We start from the raw sequence: 6,000 nt of genomic DNA, 5'->3' as shown, positions 1-6,000 counted from the left end.
TTCACTTTTATCGCACCATGCACTTACCTTGGGGGACTGGTTTGGCATTTGATGTGAGTGTACCCTCCTTGTAGTGATTTTGTTTTCTTGGTGATTCTGCAATATATGAAATAAAAATAATATTAAAAATATACTGATATGAAGATAAATAATAATAGAAATATATTAATAAAATATACATAAGAAAACATTAAATATAATAATTGATTCAGAATATATACACTAATTCTTAATCCAAAATCTCATTTATGCTGATTTATGTTCTTTCATGTTTTCTGCAATGGTTTTCAATGTATTTTATCTCTTGACGGAAGGTATTTTATTTGTTTTCCAATATTTTCTCGTTCAATTCCTGAATTTCACCTTATAAAATAAACATCAATCACTAAATAAAGCTAAGTTAATATCATTGGCTAATGAAGATGTCAATCTGGATTGACAATGGTGATTGGACATTGTTTCTTTAAACAGTCAACCTGGGATACAAACGGGTTACCTCTATAATTAAGCATATAATTATAGTGAAACATACATTAGGGTATCGTCACGATGGTGCATTTTGAGGGCACTAGAAGGGTAGATCATACAATTTTGAATTATATACGATAGAGTAAGGCTACATACCTGTTTCTAAACAGTATTAGCGCTTAGAAGATTGGAAATGCTATACACATATGTGTAAAGCCTGTGTGCCTGTAAATGATTGAACTATACCAGTGGTTCCCAAACTTTCTCAGTTTGAGACATCCTTACACTCTCCATAATTTTTTCAAGCCACCCCTAATCCACAATAATTACTGAGCAATCCAGTTTTGTCAAAATAACGTAATAAGTTTGTAGGCCAGGACAGAAATAAAAAAAAATCCCAGGAAAAAGAATACATATTTTTTCAATTTTATTTCTGTCAAAGAACAATATACAGCACTCAGGAATAAGATCAAACAATATAAAACAACCATATGTACAAAAATCATAACATTGCGCCCCTTCACCACTCTGCACGAATTCACCATCACACTGTGACCCTTCAACACCACACTGTGACCCTTCATCATAACACTGGGCCCCTTCACCATTACACTGGGCCCCTTCATGATAACACTGTGATACTTTATAATCACATGTGCCCCTTCACAATCACACTGTGCCCCTTCACAATCACACTGTGCCTCTTCATAATTTCACAATGTGCCCCTTCACAATGTCACCATCTTACCTTTTATTTGCCCTACTTTCTTCTGTTTTCTGTTTTCTACTGTTTTCTTCTGTGTTCTCCTCGGTTTTCTTTTCTTCTGGCTCCTGTTGGACATGATGATGTCACCTCCGGCATTCAGTGCGAGTGGAGCAGAGTGCCGAGTGCCCACTCACCGCCGGCCCTAGCTGCGGCACCTCTGTGTGATCACCAGTGCCGTAACTAGCCATTTTAGTGCCCTGGGCGAGACAGGGAACTGGCGCCCCCATCTAAGTGGGAGTGTCAATTGGCAAGTGGGCGTGGTCAACCTACTGTGGGGGCGTGGCTAGCGCTTTACAAGTTCTAGACCGCACTGAAACCCCCTCCCTCCCCATTCTTCTCGGTCTGGCTTTGTAAGGATCTTTATGTAATAAGCCTCCATAGAATCAAAGTACTTTAAATGCAGCTATCACATGCTAGCTGTATAAAAAAATGAATTGGTTATTGAAATAAAACTCACTGAAACAAATTAAAACATAAATGTAACGGTACCATCTGTATCACACTGCCCCTTCATCCCACTGTGCCCTCCTTCACAGTTTCTCCTTTATCACACCGTGCCATGGAGCCATCTTTATCACATTGTGCACCCTTATCACCATCACACAAAATTAATAGTTATATATTTTATTTATATATATATATATATATATATATATATATATATATATATATATATATATATATATATATATATATATATATATATATATATATATATATATATACACACACACACACAATATAAAGAGCCTCCTAGTGTCTGCCATACAATACAGAGAGCATTCCTGTGACCGCCATACTATACAGAGAGCATTCCTGTGACCACCATACTATACAGAGAGCATTCCTGTGACCGCCATACTATACAGAGAGCATTCCTGTGACCGCCATACTATACAGAGAGCATTCCTGTGACCGCCATACTATACAGAGAGCATTCCTGTGACCTCCATACTATAGAGAGAGCATTCCTGTGACCGCCATACTATACAGAGAGAATTCCTGTGAACTCCATACTATACAGAGAGCATTCCTGTGACCTCCAGACTATACAGAGAGCATTCCTGTGACCGCCATACTATACAGAGAGCATTCCTGTGATCACCATACAATACAGAGAGCATTCCTGTGACCTCCATACTATACAGAGAGCATTCCTGTGACCTCCATACTATACAGAGAGCATTCCTGTGACTGCCATACAATACAGAGAGCATTCCTGTGACCTCCATACTATACAGAGAGCATTCCTGTGACCGCCATACTATACAGAGAGCATTCCTGTGAACTCCATACTATACAGAGAGCATTCCTATGACCGCCACACAATACAGAGAGCATTCTTGTGACTTGGATACAGATAAATACCTCACCTGAAATTAATAGACCCCACTATTAAATTAAAAAGCCCCATCAATAAATTAAATTGACCCACCAGCACCCCACAAATAAAAAAGTACCCATTAAATAATTAGCCCCCACCTAAACGTCACCATTAAATTAATAGCCTACCTCCCACCCATGTACTAAGACACCCAACCTCGCTACCCTCATATCACACATTATATTAATACATCCCCCCTTCCCTCACACATTATGGCAGCATACCCCCCTTCCCTCATAAAGCATAGCAGCATCCCCCCCTCCATAATAGCAGCTTACATCCCCCCCTCCCTCCTTCCATAATGGCAGCTTACATCCCCCCCTCCCTCCCTCCCTCCTTCCATAATGGCAGCTTACACCCCCCCCCTCCCTCCCTCCTTCCATAATGGCAGCTTACACCCCCCCCCCTCCCTCCCTCCTTCCATAATGGCAGCTTACATCCCCTCCCGCCTTCCATAATGGCAGCTTACATCCCCCCTCCCTTCCTCCTTCCATAATGGCAGCTTACATCCCTCCCTCCCTCCTTCCATAATGGCAGCTTACATCCCCCCCCTCCCTACTTCCATAATGGCAGCTTACATCCCCCCCTCCCTACTTCCATAATGGCAGCTTACATCCCCCCCTCCCTCCTTCCTCAATGGCAGCTTACATCCCAACCCCCTCCCTCCTTCCATAATGGCAGCTTACATTCCCCCCCCCCCCTCCTCCCTCCTTCCATAATGGCAGCTTACATCCCACCCCCTCCTCCCTCCTTCCATAATGGCAGCTTACATCCCCCCCCTCCTCCTCCCTCCTTCCATAATGGCAGCTTACATCCCCCCTCTCCCTCCTTCCATAATGGCAGCTTACATCCTCCCTCCCTCCATAATAACAACACAAACCCCCCTTCCCCTGCTTTGAAGCTTACCTTCTTTATTCCTTACCAGCCGTCGCTGCCTGGCTCCTCTCTGCTTCTCTGCTCCTCTGCTGCCTAGCAACATCAGACGCTGAGGCAGAGGGCAGAGTTCAGAAGGGGGTGGAGCCGGGTGCCGGCCGCCATTTTGGATGCGCCGGGCGGCCGGCAGTCTGAATCTGAGGTCTGTTTAATTTATTTTTTTTACACTCCTCACACAGAGGCCGGTGCGGGCGGCCATTGCGCCCCCTTGGGACTGCGCCCGGGGCGGCGGCACAGCCCGCACCTGCCTCGTTACGGCTCTGGTGATCACCGCGGTACCAGGGGGCCACGGTGCACAGTTTGGGAACCGCTGAACTATACGTTTAAATCAATTAATTTGGCATCTGCTACTGATCGGGATGTATTTTCAGAAGTGATATACACAGTTAATAGTACAATATACTAAATAGTGCTGGATCCAGAGTCATTTAGAGTAATATCCAATATGTATGCTACTGATTAGCTTACATGCTCAGAAGCCAGAAGCGTGCCTTACATTCATTTATGCAATTTAAATGCCGTAATGTTTTTAATAAAATGATATATGCAATACATGATAGGTTGAAACAGTGTTGTTCCATGAAAGAGGTTATACATACACAAATGTTGCATATGAATCATTGACAGAGCTGACATGGCCGTTTTTTGTAAAATGTTAAACGGAGCTGGAGGCACTGTTATTCAGTCTTTTAAGTAACACATGGGTTAATGAATAATTAATGTACCCTGTATTTAAAAGTGATATAATTAATTTAATTTACAACTAGTTTAGGCTGGGTACATACTACAAGTTTTTCACCCGATTATCAGACCAATCACACGATTAACGACCTATACCCACAGCAAACCACAGAACTACCTATGCAGGACACAGTTCAAGCCACCCAGCAACAAGGAGAGCAAAGTGGCTGGGGAGGAAAGAAAAGGGCACGTGACCAGGACAGGAACAAACATGCTGACTTGCAAAATGAACGAATCTGTAACCCAGTTAATGAGAAAGGAGCCAGACGATTGTGAACTGTTGGGAGCATCAGTCACGTAAAAAATGAAAACGGCAGAGGCGGGAGGGAATATGGTCAAAGGGCAGATGGAATACCACTAACAGTGCACCCTGTTAGTTTCTATTGTAGAATTTTATAAACAGCGTGTGTGTATATGTGTGTGTGTGTGTGTGTGTGTGTGTGTGTGTGTATGTGTGTGTGACTGTATGTGCAAGTAAGCCTCAACCCAGTTAACAAAAATAACAATAATCATATTATAATTCAGATTGAAGATTGACTTCATGTTTAAATTGAGTCTAGTACTGATCTGGAAGGGAAAACTTTGGCATGAATTGGTCAGCTCAATATGTACTGCAATATGTGGACCTAACATTTCCTGTTAATGAGAGCAGCTTGAATCAGCTCATATTTTTGGTGAGTGCAGGTGAACCACTGTTTTTCTTTTGTTTTTTTTTGCTTACACAATGTGGTCACACCACAGTTATAAATTCTTTACATGTATTAAGTAGTTGTGGTAGAGCACAATAATTTATAACCTTTCTTGATAAAAGTGAGTTCGGCGACCAAGTCCTTATTGTAGTGTGAAGTGGACGTTGCATGGACAATCTTTGGAATTTAAGAGTGTTATGCACTTTGGGCAATATCCATGACTAAGCCGTTACGTCAGGTTGTGTGTTACTCCTGATGTCACAGACCCAGAAGTAGGGACCCGGCAAGCGTTGTGAAGCCGCTTCTCTGAGAACAGGGCAAGATTTACTTCACTGCAGCAGATATTAGATTGTGGGATAATAGTCAAAGACTAGGGACAGGATTGTGAAGGGAGCAGAACAGTTACTATAAGATGGATCACTGGAATGGATCACCCTGGTGTGACTAAAGTTATATACCGACATATGCAGACAGACCACTGTGATACCCTGATTGTGCCCTCGCTCTCATATCTGAATACACATATATGTGAATCAATCTGGAAGGAGTTTAACAAACAATGAGGAAGATACTATTCCTACTAATGTTTATTGATGAGTCTATCTGAACACACATGTATATCAACCAATCTAAAAAGAAGGAATATAATAAATCTAACAAGGAAGATATTACTCATAACTGTTACAAAAACTGTTTTTCAAACTAAGCCTTGCAATTATAGCCATGGAGCCAAACATATGATGAAAACAATGAACTATTTATTGCAGAGAAAACAACAATCCAGGTGATGCAATGAACACAGACCGGGTCAGAGTTAAAAAGATTTTCCAATATAGCAGAGTAGCAGGAGTTATGCAGATGTCAGGTTACCTCCAGGAGAAGATACAGGTGATTGATTAATGCTGTATAAAGAAGTAGGAACTTGATAAGTATGGATATTCACAGGAACAGAGAAGGCAGGACAGTAATCCAAGGTACAAACATAAACAGGCTCAGAAACATTAATGACCAGCAAGGAA

This window comes from Mixophyes fleayi, chromosome 10, assembly GCF_038048845.1.
Source record: "Mixophyes fleayi isolate aMixFle1 chromosome 10, aMixFle1.hap1, whole genome shotgun sequence".
Taxonomy (NCBI): Eukaryota; Metazoa; Chordata; class Amphibia; order Anura; family Limnodynastidae; genus Mixophyes; species Mixophyes fleayi.
The sequence above is the reverse complement of the archived record's forward strand: the minus strand, read 5'-3'. Positions refer to the sequence as shown.